The following is a 16603-nucleotide window of genomic DNA, read 5'->3' on the forward strand; positions in this document are numbered from 1 at the left end:
ATAAACGGAGCTACACTTCGAAGGGCGTGCAAGAACACGTCCTATAAAGTGAGGTTCTGGGTCTGTCAACCGGAGGCGCTAGTGTTGAGCCTCTTGAGCCGGGAATTACACCTTCAGACCGGAACAAAGGATTGCACCAATGCGGTGGTACTGGCTTGGACAAGTTCTGTCACAAAACGGTCTACTTACCACTGTCTTATCGACAAATATGTGCCGCCAAGCGATTTTATTACCGGCATACCAGAGTACGGGTCTACAAAATTACAGAATTAGAATATTGGATAGAAGCAGGCGTTACCTTTCGGAAATCCATAATATATTATGAAAATTAAGCTTCATTTGCTATACTCCGCAGCAGAACAGCAGGAGAATCTGTATGGTGTAATTTATAATTACTTCAATCCGTATACTCCACACCAAACAGATCCTCGGCAATGTACCCTCTACGCACGTCTCGCTCCGAAACCGGAGCTTCCTCAGGAAATGTTAACTTTTCAATGAATAATTGTTGTTTGTCTTTACAAATTAAGCTTAATTTTCATAAGAATTAGAATAATAGTCCACCACGCTGGCCCAGTTTTGATTTGTAACTTCACACGCCTTTGAGAACATTACGGAGAACTTTCGATGTTTTCCTTCACCTTTAACACTGCTTTCCGAGTGGGTTTGATTCCTAAAACTGGAAAATGTTTGTGTTATGAACATGAATGTTTTTCAGTGCTGGGTGTTTATATCTATATTATAAATATTTATGTATTATTATTCATAAAAAGAATCATCAGCTATCTTAGTACCCATAACAAGCTACGCTTACTTTGGTGCTAGATGGCGATGTGTGTATTGTCGTAGTATATTTATTTATTTAATTGTTTATTCGCTAAAAACTAATATAATTACGAAGGACTCGGTCCCTCGAAATCATACCCGCATACGTTATCAATATAAAAGTAAACAGCTATAAAAACTAAGTTACATAGGTTTCCAGCAGCGTCGGTATACATTGGCCTTATCTAATTACCCCGCGGAGGAAGCCGCAGAACCGCACTGTTAACTGATAAGATTGTAATCAATTTGGGTGCCATGAATGAAATGTGTCGATGACCGTTGGACGGTTGTGATGGTATCATTAGCGAGCGTGGAACTAACGGCGCACACAAATTTAATAATAACACTGCAAGACTCATCACAAATTTAACATCCTACTGACAATGTGAGATAGTGATAACAATAAAAATAATGAATGAAATTTTGGGCTTCTTCTTAGACCAGGACGCGTTTGGAACCCTCACACAACAACAATTCGCGCCAGTGCAGTGTACACTCGAGAGGGTTACGAAGATAGTGATATTATGTGATTGAGTAAACCGTGCATAATATGCGATAGCTGCAATGACAGTTGATTTGCTGTGATCGTTTGTTTATCTCCGGAACTCGTCATCAAAATCTATATGAAATTTAAAGAGGATTTAGCAGGTACATAATCAATTTTAATTATAAAATTATTTATTTGGATAAGGATGGATTTATTTGGAGTAGGAAGTCACCACACAACAGACAAACAGGCACACACACCCACACAAACACACCATGCATATAAAACCACTTCACTTTGTTAGTGTTTCGCGAACAGGCGGTTAGTCGCTTCATATTATTTAGCAGTTGACAGTAATTATTTTACCTCTTATGTTCTAAACTGGCAACATTCCGCGAGTGTGAAGTTAAACATGCGCATTGTTTTTGGCCACGATGCACTGCGTGTAATCATTGCAGGTGGGGCTCTGTGTGTTCTTAATTCTGTGACTTAACATATAAAATACATCGCGTAGATCTTGATGGACCAAACTAGGCCAGGAACAGCCAACGAATTTACTTGTTTGAATTTCGAATACTATATATATATTATAATTTCTGAAATAGAGACGTTGATAATTCAGAATCCGGAATATCAAGTTGTAGAAAAAATCTAGAAGAAATATATAGAAGCATATGGCTTCAATATTAGTAGTTTACACGGTGTACACGACTAATATTGAAGCATCTTAAACCACTCCACTTTAGATTGGTTTCTCGAACAAACGGGTAGTCACATGCCACCCTGCCTGCCTGCTTCATGCAGCAGTTGACAGTTTGCCATAAAATGGGAAAATGGGAAAAAAATTGTGACGAGACGGTGAGACGTGCGCGGGCGGGGCGTTTTCACTGTTTTTGGACACAATGCACTGAATACAATAATGGCTGAATGAGGATTCTGTATGTTCTTAGTTCAATGATAAAAGGTTAACAAAATAGGTGTTTGGTTTCGGGGTTTATCTCAAAGCCTGTACATTTGTATAATTTCATTTCAAACATCCACTGCTCTAGGTACTTTTTTTCTTAGAAGTAGGAAAAATAAGCAATTATCAAAATCTACAATTTTTGTTCAGCCCAAGCTCCTTTGAGTGTAGACTACATCAAATACCATAAACAACACAACGAGTGTTTTAAAAATGGAATGCTTCCAAAAATCAATTTGAAATTCGGTTTAAAAACGGAATGCCGTAACTAATTAACTCTACATTATGTTGAGCGTTCGGCATTGAATAGAACGTGACATAATGTTTAGTGTAACAGAGTCCGATGTTGAGATAACATTCTTACGTCTCTGATAATAACGTACCAACCGTAACCAGTGTACCTAGTTAGTGGTAACTTCTTTATCTTGTTGGCACTGGCGAATATAATTTTTTAACCTTCGACGCAAATACGACGGGGTGTGATAAGTTGGACATGTCTGTGTGTGTGTCTGTCTATGGCATCGAATTTCCCGAACGGATGAACGGACGGATTACTGATTTTTCCACAGTTTCCTCGATATGGGTATCAAATGAAAGAGCTTGACTAGTGGAATATTATACACTATAAAAAAGATGGCCTCCACAAAATGGCGAGTTCCTATTTTACATTCACAACTACCTAAATATAGGTATCAAATGAAAGAGCTCGACTAATAGAATGATGTACACAATATTGAAAAGGGATTTTCTAATTGATATACTTTTTTCGTACTTATAATCCGACCGCTAAAAGACTGCATTAATTAAAACAAAGAGTTTTTTTTTTTTTAATTTAGCGCAAAATTATAAAGAAAATGTGAGTTGATGTAATGATAAGAAAATACACAATTTTCTTCATTTATTTAACATTATTTTTGTGAAAAATTATAAGACAATTTTGTAAAAATTATAAGTTAACAATTTTTTTTAACTTATAATTTTTACAAAACAACGCATAGTTCCTAACCTAACCTAACTGAATTGTGTCTATACCTAATATGTACTAACTATATTCATCTACTCGAAATTTTAGACGAATATAGGTTTATTCTTTTTTATCGTGATGATATCCTCCTAGATACTTACTCCCGGCTCACGGAGACGGGCCTTCCACCCTTGGGTCAGGCACCCATGGAGATCGAAGGGACTCGGGAAAACCCCTACCTCGTCGGGGTCGTAATATGAATAATTGTTAACCATAGTATGTATATATTTCCATAGTAAACCGGTCCGAATTAAACTTGCTCCCTCGGGCGCATTAAAACGGACCCACAGCACCGAAGAACACATGGAGGTTACCCAACCTGTTACCCCTAATGCCCCGTGTAAACCTTTAGCTGTGATATGCCAGTCAAAATTCGATGATGCGCTGCAAATCACGAAAATATACATATATATATACTGACATTAAAAAGCTTCGCGCTGTTTTGTCATTACAAACATCACACATCAATTTTTTTAATAAGTAAGATAAACAGATACAGTCACGCCACAGATACAAGGAAGTCGTACACGGTTAGTACATACTTATAAGTTATAGTAACACATTTCTTACACTTCACACTGTAACATAATTATATTATACCTAATTATGTGTTGATAAACATAAAAATGCGGCCGCTTATCATTGATGTTTTATCTTTATTGTATAGACATATAATTTTCTTTTAGCTTCGTGATAGGAAACTATCCGCAACTTCGTTATTTTAGAATTTCAGAATTACAACAGTCTAGAATTTTGAAAAGAACTCTCCTTATCTAACTGATTCTCCGCATAAAAAGTATGTCTGGTTATAGTAACTCTACCACCGGTTCGGAAGGCAGATTCTACCAAGAAGAAGCCAGCAAAAAACTCAGCAGTTGCTCTTTTCCAAGATCATTTAACAATTTAACAATCATTGTTCTTTCTTGCTTGCTTCCAGGCAACATTGTCATTACGAAATTCATCAATAGTATAGTAAACTCGATGTACTAAATGTGTTTTAATACATTCTTTAAACTTATGTAACTGTAAATCGAATATTACCTTTGGTATCATATTATAAAAGCTTGTACTCAGCTCAACAAAGGTTTTCTGTACTTTCCTAAGACGATATGCTGATATAATTCTCGAATTGCCCCTGCGGGGGGAACAGAGCCCGGTTCCTTCCTTCCTTGACTTTGAACCACATACTTAGTAACAGCAAATGAGATTTTACTAATTTGTTGGTATTTAATCTCTGCTTGTTCATTAGTACGATTAATAACTGGCTAAATACGTTAACTTACAATAACTCTCAGGGTGATTGCTAATTAGTCAATGAATGTATCGTAAAGTTATAATTGGCTTGTCAAGAAAGATGCATCGCTGTACGAAATTTCGTTATAATACGTCCGTTGAAATAAGACGTTTCTGACATTCACAGTTGGTCATAAAATACAATAACAGTCAGTTGGTATTACTTGTTACAGCGCAGTATGAAATAAACATATTCTGTTTTCTCCCTTTTTTCCACACTAGTTGTTGCATGGGACTTCTTTCGCGTTGCAATCTCGATGTATGCCTATGATATTCTCTGACCCCTTAACTACCGTTACGAAAAAAAACAATGTGCTCGGTGAAAAAAAACCAATCTATCCCACCGTAACTTATTCCGGAATAAAATGTAGCCTTTGTTCTAAAACAAACTATGATCTATATCCGTGCTAAATTAAATCAAGAACCTTTCTACTGTTTTGGCGCATTTGAGTAACATCCATCCATCAAAATTTTCGCATTTGTAATATTTTGTATTATTGTACAGTATAGTAAATATAGCGTATTATTGTATATAAAAAAAATACAATTATATACTTGCTAAGGATGATAATCGTTTGATGAAAGGTCAACACATAAAAATTATCAATATTTTTACCGTTACATTGTGCATTCAATTTCGACCTGTCAGGAACTAATTCTTACAACGGCCGAACTATAATGATTTATTTTCAGCCGAGAATGCGGACGAAACTGAAGTCTTGTGATTGATCTGCCGCCCGCTAGACAGTGTGTTTACACCCACCGATTATCTGTCTCATTCGAACCAATGTGTCTACTACAAGTGCGGTGGAGACAGCTGTTGTTTTGACAAGATGTAATTTTATGCGCCGGCGCAGCCACAGCATAGACAGTGCTAGTCTTATTAGCCCTGACCTTGTAGATCGAGATGAGTAGTTCTGTTTGGTATTCCGTAAGTATTCATTTGCTATAGTGATACTGTTCTCTTGTGAACAGTTAGAATATAAGATTTTATATTTTACAGCTTCTGCTGTTTAGAATGTTTGACTCAGGATCACGGATCCTTCGTTCAATTACGAACTTCGAGCCTAGACGTTGATTTTTTTCTGTGAGTTTTAGCGAGACTAACGTACAACTTTCTGTTGTGTAACCTATATTTGGCAAAAGTTTAATCAAAATCCTCGAAGTAGTTTTTGAGTGAAAGAGTAACAATCATCCATCCATCCATACAAACTTTGGCATTTATTCTATTAGTATAAATGCCAAACTTTGTATTAGATTTACTAGGTGTATTCGAATAGTACAATAGCTAGTAGATAATTTTTTTTCTGTTGAAGAAACTAATCCTGTTTTAGTTCCACATCATATAGCGCGTAGCTGATTTGTAGTAAAGCGTACGTTGGCAACAAGGATACGTAGAATCTCTTGGGATGGAATGTTGTTTACAAAGAGATATTAGTTTGCGTGCTGCTGTACTCTACTAGGTATTAGGTATTAAAGCCTTTTTTCAATCTGCCTAGCACCAAACTTAAGTTGAAAAGTTTATTTCTCTTTACATACGAGTGTGTTACAGTAATTTTATAAAGTGGGTAAATGATTAAACTTTAGCCCCAAAGTAAGCGTAGCCTGTGTTATGGGTACTTAGATGACTGATGAATATTTTTATAAATAATAAACATAAATACTTAGAATATACATATACATGGATGGATGCGGTTGTACCTCCCTTTACGATCTCTGTCACTGAGATTGAATATAGCTAGAGGTCTCGAACATATTATTTCAATTCGCTTATAGTTTTATTTTAAATTTAACCTTGTTGCCTCGAAACCATAGCGCATACTGTTGAATAAGGCCTCATACCTATGCTAAATTCCTTCACAAGGCCTTATTAAGAGCGATAAAACTAAGTTTTTTTTTTGAGATTTTATATTATCCATTTATTACTATAATTAAAATAGTCGTAAATTAATGAAGATCTTATGAATATTCAATCAATTATTTATTTAGTAGGGCAATAGTATAGGGTCGTGCCGTGTGGTGACGGCAGATCTTAGTGAAAATATAACGGAGAACGGCCAGCAGCATCCTCTGTGCTACTACTACCGTCTACTGCGATCACAAACCCTGCCCAGCGTGCTGATTATAGGCTAAGTCTTTACTGGAAGTCGACTGTTCTTAGTGGCATGCACTGGGTTTCTTACCAGGGTCATGCATACAGCAGGAAAATTGCATAAAAAGACCAAAATCCTCCTCCCATACAGTGGCGTGCACGTCATACATGCACAAAAGCACTGCCTACCCTAAAGTTTATATACACCGCGTATAAGAGGATGCATACCCTATACCGTGCTGTATGCATACCCTGATAAGAAACCCAGTACACGCCACTGCTCCTATACGAGTTATATATATATATATACACTTCATACAGTGTAGGCAGTGCTTTTGTGCATGTATGAAGTGCCACTGACTGTTCTGGCTATTGTAGATGAATTTTCAATTAGCACTGATCAACGCGATGGGCGGCACGGTTCCAGTCGGATGCTAGGAAATATTGAAAGCGCTTGGCATTGTTGCCAAATGAACAGTATAATTCTTGTTTTGCGAAATGCTATAAAATAACTATAAATTTAATTATTTATGTATTTTTCTAATGAAAGTGCTCCATAATGTTCTCAAAGGTGTGTGAAGTCCACCAATCCGCACTGGGTCAGCGTAGTGGATTACGGCCTTTAACCCTTCTCATTGTGGGAGGAGACCCGTGCCCTGTAGTTGGGTTGATATGATGATGATGATACATTCATATGACCTAATTATTCTATATTAAGGTACGGTTGCCATACTGTGCTCTTCTCAAAACATATCCTGTATAAAAAAAATAATGATTTTCCTTATACAAAAATATCTATAGAAACCAAAATAAACAAGTTATTTTTGACCTTGCATTTTTATTTAAAGCCTACAAATTACAATCACTCTGCGGTCTTTACGCAAAAACGTATCTAAAATTGTTCAAAGCAGCCGGCAAAAACTTAAACACGCCATTGCGCGACAGATTCATGCAACCCGGGTTCCGCACCTTTCTAAATACAAATATCTACTTCAATACTAATATTTCTAAACATACTTATACATACCAATGTTTGTAACTCGTACGTGCATTTGTTTGTTTATTTGTTTGCCAAATTTCATCAATATTAGTGCAGTGCGTTGAGGTTACTCCTACGTTTGTCGCAACCACTGCACCGATTTATGTGTACTCTATATATATGTACTCTATCTAACCTGCCCTAGAGTAACTTTCCTGAGTTATTAAAAAAAAGCCTTTGTTACCGAGCACGGCTTCATAGCTAAACGGGTCTGCGTTAAATTTTGCATTGAGAATGGGCTTGCTTGAATCCTGTAGCCTGTTGCAGCTATCTTTATAGCTGTATAGCTAAGTTAGTTAGCTTATCTTTACTTTATAGCTAAGTTTTAGTGATAACCACATATATATACACTTTTTTAAATTCTAAAGGGCGTTTGGACTGCAGCCTTAAACCCTTCTCATTGTAGGACCCGTGCTCTGTAATGGCCGGTAATGGTTAGATATGATGACGATAAAAACATAAGTAGACTTAGGCAAACTTATTTAGTCAGCATTTAGTGGTATCTAGCCGGCTTACAGCTTCAAATAACATCACACAGCTTAGGTCGTCGGATCTCACGTGAACCCATGGTGTTTTAGCTTATTAGATTCTTGCTTATGTAGTGAATTACTTTAATTTCGGTTTGTCAATAGAGCCGGCATGTCCCCCACTCGGGTCATTGAACATTACCACAAAACTTCGCCACCGGCGTATTATTTGTAGTGAGCAGCATCGACGGTATTTAGCGGGTGGCGTCCACCGGCGTCAACTATTTACAGCGAGTCTGTATAAAATGTATAAGAATTAATTACAAAGAATATGCAGGTGGCGGGACACTACAAGCTTGTTTTAAACATACTACTTCGGCACAGAACCCTAAAAAACATTACTAGTACCAGACTTGTTTTAAAACCAGTTCAAACTAGATTCGAGGCTGCTATATGAAATTTTTTTAAACGGTTTCTCAAGACGTCGAAGTTATTTATTTATAAGTCTTAATTATTATTGTACCTACCTTGTTGGACGGGTCAGTTACGTCTTGAGGGCTAGATATTTGCATATTTATAAACCGACTTTAATGTATGTCACCACAAATCACAACCTGGGTAAACACAATCTCAGAATACTGGAGGTACTCAATTTATAAAGATGTTTCTTAAATATAGTTCAAGGGGTACATACCACAGGCAATAATATTATCGTGGTATATACCCGTTGAACTATATTCAAGAAATCTTGATTAACCACGAAAATCTTAGTTTAAAATCTTTAATTATAAAGATGCGATCAAAACTGCCTCGTTAGTCTAGTGGTGAGCATGTTCGACTGCAGGGCACGAGTTCCTGGGTTCAATCCCCGGGTCAGGCCAATGTATGTTACGACATCACATTACAAATATTAGAATTTCTTTGCTTTCTTCCACTATAATATGCATCTATACAGTGGCGTGCATTGAGGGTATGCACAGGTTATGCAAAAGATTTAAAATGAAGAAAATCTCCAGGACGAGTTATAAAAACTTAAGGATAGGCTTTTTATAACTCTTGCAATGCCTATCCTTAAGTTTTTTATAACTTGTACTGGAAATTTTCTTAATTTTTTATCATCTGCATACCCTGTGCATACCCTTTTATATACGCCACTGCATCTTTACCGTTTTGTAGTCCACCAATCCGCACTGGGCCAGCGTGGTGGACTACGGCCTTAACCCCTTCTCAAAGTGGGAGGAGACCCGTGCTCTGTAGTGGGCCGGTGATGGGTTGATGTGATGATGATGATACTATTTGTGCGGGAAGATGAGGGGTGATGACAAATGTATTCTGATCTGTCACAAACGTAAAGTCTATACGCTTACTACTAATGTTTAAAATATATTTTGTTTGTATTGAAGGTCGCATTATAAATACTAATACGTAGGCCAATAGCCCTGATCGTGTTTTAAAAAAAAATATCTGGCAAGAGCGAGTAGTATTTGAGCGTTAAGAGTTCCGCAGATTGACAGAAAAGTTCAATTAATTTTACTATTTATTTATGTAACTGTATTCAATAAATCATAAGACCACTTTTTGTTTTAGACATCGTAACTAAGTTTGTTTGTAAATTTGTTATTTCTGATAAAAAAAACTATGCTTGTTAGACCAGGGCGCGTTTGGAACCATCGTAGCTTCAGTTTTAAGTTGACGAATTTATTTATCGCCATCAACTCACTCCTATGTCATATTTTACATGTAATGTACGTATCAAAAGTGCCATCTATGTGCCTATTTGAATTAAGAAATATTTGACTTTGACTTTGAAGTGACATCGTTTTATTGCTTCTCGATTATTATGAACTGCTATCAACTCTGAATAAGTATAACAGATTTTCGCTTTACAAACAAACAAACAGACTAACAGACAACAGTGCCATCTTATGAGGGTTTCGTCCACGATTGATGTAGATGTCTAGGACCCCATTGGAAATTGTTAAAACTTGATACTTTTTTTTTTCTAGCTTTTGCTTTTATCTATTCTTTATTCAAACGTACTAATACTTATCTATAATAATAATAATGATCATCATTTATTTAAAGCTTTACTCATACAAATTTAACATAGTACATCAGTTACAAAATTAAATTAAATGCAATTAAAATAAATGTATGTCTGTATGTATATTAAGGTAAAATTATATTAAGGTCCCAATAAGGTGAACCCTATTTTTTATATTTTTTTTATAATGGTAAAAAAAAGTATGCTAACAACTTAAAAGCTTCCACCGTTTCTCTTAGTATGCAAACGGCCTTTGGGGCTGTCTTACGAATAGACACGGAATGGACGAATCGATAAATATTCCTCGTTTAACCACGGAACCCCAAAAATCTATTTAAATGATTTATGTTGATCTAAACTTTGAAGCTTATGTAACCGGTAGGTACTTGTATAGCAAAAAATAATGATAATTAATAATAGCTTTGTACGAGTTATAGTGTTATGTAAGTAATTTATATTAATGAAACATTATTTTTTGCTAGGTTTGCTATTGAAAACATCTTTTGATCTATACTGTATAAAATTACGGGAAAGTAGTGTTTGTCTGTGATTTCGAAACTTTTTCTTTCTTTGGGCATATTATTATTTAAGGGTTTATAGTCTAGTGGTTACGGCTACGGCTTCCCTTTCCGAGGGACCGAGTTCGATCCCCGCCATGCCACCTCAAACGAGAGCTATGTGCGTTTCAAATTAATTATTCGTCTTACTTATGTTTTTAAAATTCATAAGATTATTTAACTAAAAAAAAAAAATGGCTGCGCCAAACTGGCTGTACATGCGTTACATTATATAATTAGATTTATTTAAAATATTTTATTATAAATGTTACATTATGTACTGTTCTGAATAAATTAAAATTGAAATTTATCGAATTAGAAAATATCACTTGCTTGTAACGAATATAAGTGAGAGTTAATCTCACTTATATTCGTTACATAATATAAGTTTTGTACATAAAATTATTTCGATCGAATTATCATCGTCATTATCCCCTTAACGGCTATCTACAGGACACGGGTCCCAACTCGGCTCCCCCGAAAACGAAGCCGAAAGCCTAATCACTAGGCTATCACCGCTTACATCAAGTAAAACAATGTTAAATATGTACAACATAATGCCAAAAATATCTTTTACGGTGCACACTATTATCTTCGCAAAGACTATCGCGCGTAATCCAAATACTGAAAGTGATAACTCGATAAGGGAGGCACGTGCTGGTCTTGTGCTTCGGTTGACGTCAGCTGTAGGCGCTTTACAGACGTAGCTACTTTGTATCCCGGGATTCGGCTATTCGCAACCTGTTTACAGCTTACAGACGTAGCTACTTTGTATCCCGAGATTCCGCTATTCGCAACTTGTTTACAGCTTACAGACGTAGCTACTTTGTATCCCGAGATTCGGCTATTCGCAACCTGTTTACAGTTTACAGACGTAGCTACTTTGTATCCCGTGATTCCACTATTCGCAACCTGTTTACAGCTCACAGAGGTAGCTATTTTGTATCCCGAGATTGGGCTATTCTCAACCTGTCCTCCTCCTTTGTAGGGAGTTAAAATCGACGGTCCAGGGCCGCTTGTTTCCAGCGGCTCCCAGCGACTCGTTTCACGTCGTCTGTCCACCTTGTTGGGGACCAACCGACGCTGCGTTTACCTGTGCGGGGTCGCCATTCCAGCACTTGGTAATCCCAGCTGTTTACAACGATTTTCAAAAAAAATCGCTTACGTTTGAGACTCTGGCCCCATGGTCTTCGGACACGAAAATTTTTATTAACAATGTGTCCCGAAACTTGTTATTGACGTCTGGTGACCCAAGAGCTGGCGCTTATTTAGCACAACGGCTAAGTCTAGCAAATCAAAGGGGCAATAGCGCCAGCATCTGAAAGTCGTAGAAATCATCAACCCTGCTAGTTGTTATCTCTAACTGCCGATGCGGAAGCAAACATAGCGATGTAGAAAGTTGACGGTTGAATAGTCTGTGGACAGCCTTAGCGGTTTTGTTTGTACGGATGGGATGGTTTTACGGCAAGAAGTTACGATGTAGATAAGATTCTCTACTGAATCGCTATTAATATAATATTATATTGGGGGCTAAAAAAACGGTCTAATACTCGTCATCCTTGTGCACCGAGCGTTTCGCACTCCGGAAAAAAAAATCTTTATAATCCTCAAAACGAACTTTGTATACGTAGAGGTTTATCGCTGATAATATCCAAAAAACTATACTAGAGTTGGGTTTGTTTTGTAAGTATAAATAAACCTTATAATTTTTATTAGTGTTTTACCTACACTTGGAGGAATTATCAATTCTATAAATTTTAAATGCATATAAAAAATTTCTGAACCGACAGGATTTGAACCTTTGATCGCGGATTCTCTGGCAATCGCGGCCCGAGCGCTTTCTCCAATTAAGCTATGGCTCTCCTACCGTCGATGCCGAAATTAGTATATGCCTTTCACATCAGTCTTATAGCGAGTGTAGCGTCATCTAGCAGGAAACGTTGCAGTTTCGATCTACTATTGATCTACTAGTAGGAAACGTTGCAGTTTATAAAAAAGCAATGTGTCATCTCTTGTTTCAAACGTGTCTCATTGTAATATGGACCTTTGAAAAAGGGAATAAACAATTTGGTGCAAACGTAATTGCGCGGAGTTATTAAATAAACTTAACTACGGAGAAAAAGTGTTTATTTCGTTCACCATAATCACATCAACTCCTTCAATATTTCAATAGGGGGGTGCGTAGGCCTTTGAGAACATTGTGTTTTCTTCGCCGTTGAAGCAAATTATATTTTGAGAGCACAAAAGATCTCGGAGGGTCGAACTGCATCCGCTGAAGCGGGCCTCATTACAAGTGATATTTTAATTGCTTAAAACGCACATAACTTAGAAAAGTTAGAGTTTCGTGCCGGGATACGAACACGCTCCCCCGAAAGTAAAGTGGAAGTTGAACCACTGGGTTATCACTCTTTCAATATTAGTTTTACGTAACACTTAGTAACTAGGAGAACTAAACGGCCCAAGGTCCCAGATACTGCAGTATCTGCCACAGATAAGATAAACAGACAAAGACCTGCGACGGCCTGATAAGCCTTTACTGAAATATTTATAGCAAGCAGTCCGTGAGACAGAGTGCCTTTACTTTGCATAACGCGTATACCTTCAAATTACTCAGCATCTTCAAACTTAAGGTTCTTATGCCCGTTTACACTAACGACCGTAAGGGCAATGCCTAAGTAAGTAACTCCTAATCGACGATGATTCCTAGATTTTCAGCAATTGATTTTCTCATAATATAACCTAACTTGTCTATGGTTCTTCTCACAAGGTGTAGTATTTTGTGTTGGTATACCGAAAACCGAATATATGTTTTTTTTTTTCATACGTCAAGTGTCAGTCAGTGGCGTGCACTTCATACACGCACGAAAGCACTGCCTACCCTAAATTTTGGTATTACTCATAAAGGTATGCCATCTTCTTTATGTATGCATACAGTGGTCAAAAACCCTGTGCACGCCACTGGTGTAAGTTTACAAGACCCCTAGCCTTGATGATCCACCGAATCAGTGCAGTTACTATCGACGGCGCATAACGTCTTAAGACATCACATAAGAGATCGTGAAACGTTTTTTTTTTCTAAAAATCGCCTAAATCACTAGGCACCCGACTTAGGCGACTCCTAGGTTAAGTGAAAACGGACATTCGTTTCTATTATTGGGCACTAGCCATCTCTAATTAGATAGGTACTATTAGTCGTTAGTGATAGGAGCTCAGACTGATGGATGCGATATTCTCATTCAAACTTCAAAGTCAGGCACCCATGAATGAATGAATGAATACACTTTTATTGTACACCACATAAACATATAGAAAAATTGTAAATAAATAAATAAATAAATATACTACGACAATACACACATCGCCAGCTAGCCCCAAAGTAAGCATAGCTTGTGTGCATACCGACGGCCTTTGCCTCGGAAAGCAGGGTCAGCAGCGATCCTGCGCCAGTCGGCCATCGAAATAAAAATTTAACAGAAAGTATACAATTTGGCGGCCTTATGGCTACATAGCGATCTCTTCCAGGCAACCAAAGGCGTTAAATACAGCTCAAGGAGGGAGGTAGGTAGTGCATATAAATAAACATATATTTACATATATACATATATAATACCGATCTTACCCAAAGCTTAAAATAATATGCCATCAGTTGTAGTCATTTTGATCTGGAATTAAAAGCATAATACTTTAGATTAAACTGAAGTGCCAGGGATGAGCAGTGGGCAGCGACCCTGCTTTCTGAGTCCAAGGCCGTGGGTTCGAATGCCACAACTGGAAAATGTTTGTGTGATGAACATGAATGTTTTTCAGTGCCTCGGTGTTTATCTGTATATTATAAGTGTATATATCTATATTATTTAATTACTTAAAACGCACATAACTTAGTAAAGTTAGAGGTGCGTGCTGGGATTCGAACTCTGCCCTCCCAAAGTAAAGTCCTACCAAATGCGCTATCACCGCTTCAGCTCTCACTTATCCCTTCTCAATGTGGGACGAGAATACTTATTATTCCGAATTGATATGTATGTTTGACCCAGTTTTCCAGTATCATTTTCCCAAGTTGCCTTAGGGCGCGTTCACATAGAACGTCTGTTTTACAGGTCCGTTTAATCGTAAATGTTACTAGCGTATGTAGTTGTATGAGCCAGTTCACACTCATAACAGTATTCCGGATCCAGTAACAACAGAAATACTGTTCTGTTTTATTGGATCGAAACCGCGCGAGGCTTGGCAGTGGCACGGGGGTCACGGGCCATTTACAACGTCCATCCTCGTAGAAAGTAGACGATACAATGAAGAACGAAAGTCGATCTATAAGAACGTCGGATCTGTTAAAATCGGTCCCGTAAATGCTGTGCGAATATCCTTCAGTAGCGACGGATCAGTTAAAATGGATTCTGTAAAATCGGATGTTCTATGTGAACGAGCCCTTACCTTGTAAGAGTTGTAGACACAATACGATTACTCATCATTTCCCCATTCCTTCCCACCCAGCAAAATATGGACTCCCAAACATTACCGATTGGTAAATGTTTACATATATTCAACTCCCTCGAGTCAGCTGTTAGAAGTCCAACGTAATATGGCCGCGGGACATTATCTGTTAGCTCGGGGTCGTTACTCTGTTATTGCCTACTTAACGTTATCTCATAGCGGCTCCCGACGCTCTGTAGGCGAGGATGTGATAATCCTGCTCTTATCTTTTATATGTTACATGTTGCCTAATATTTTTATTCTACTTGCGGTATGATGGGATTTTTAGTTCGACGGTTATTTCCAGGCGGTGATTTAAGTGTTTTGACGAACTCCGTGGCGCAGCGGTGAGCGCTGTGAATTTCAGGCTTGCTTGAAATAAATAATATGAGCACTTTTGAAACGTCAAGTCTGTCTGTTTGTAGTGATTCTACCACCGGTTCGGAAGGCAGATTCTACCGAGAAGAAGCCGGCAAGAAACTCAGCAGTTGCTCTTTTCCAACATAAACAATTTACATTTTGCATTTTAACATTCATTTTTCTATCTTGTGAGAGCTGAAAGTGGAGTAGTAGTATTTAAGTAGGAAGTCCCGGGTTCGATTCCCAATGCATGTGCAATTTGGGAATTTACAGTTTATTCTCTGGTCTGGCCGTGGCTAGTTACCACCCTACCGACAAAGACGTGCGCTAAGCGATTTAGTTTTCCAGTGCGATGTCGCCTGAAAACCTATTAGGGGTCTGACTACCATACTCCCTAACAGGTTAGCCCGCTACCATCTTAGACTGCATCATCACTTACCACCAGGTTAGATTGCAGTCAAGAGCTAACTTGTAGTGGACTCATAAAACGCCCGCTCTGGTAGATGAGCGGTGGTAGCCTAGTGGTTAGGGCTTCGGCCTCTGGTCGGGAAGTCTGAGTTCAATCCCCGCCACACTAACTAACTTTTGGAGTGCGTTATTCAACATAAAATAATTTAATTAATTTTAAAAATGAGTGTTTTATTTTTTAAGTTAACAATACATTTTATAATATTAATGAATTTTATAATTAGTTTAAATATGACATTTAATGTACTAGTTCTAAATAATAAATATCTTTAGTCTGTAAAATACCTACTCTGTAATGGTTGCACGCCCAAAGAGGCAATATACATTGGGACTTCATACTTATAATTCTATCCAACCTGACCTGTAATATGCAATAAATGAATTTGAATTTGAACACATTTAACTCTGTTAGGGTTGGAATTTTCAAAAATCTTTTCTCAGCGGATGCCTACGTTGTAATAACTATCTCTGTACAAAATTTCAGCCCGATCCGTCATGTGGTTAGAGCTGTGCGTT

The 16603-nt window shown here is 37.5% G+C and overlaps 1 protein-coding gene across 2 annotated transcripts in view; it reads left to right on the forward strand.

The window, feature by feature from the left end:
* The window catches only part of LOC120637170, a 155720-nt gene that overhangs the window by 13753 nt on the left and 125364 nt on the right, over window positions 1-16603 (forward strand). The window lies entirely within an intron of this gene.

This window comes from Pararge aegeria, chromosome 3, assembly GCF_905163445.1.
Source record: "Pararge aegeria chromosome 3, ilParAegt1.1, whole genome shotgun sequence".
Lineage (NCBI taxonomy): Eukaryota > Metazoa > Arthropoda > Insecta > Lepidoptera > Nymphalidae > Pararge > Pararge aegeria.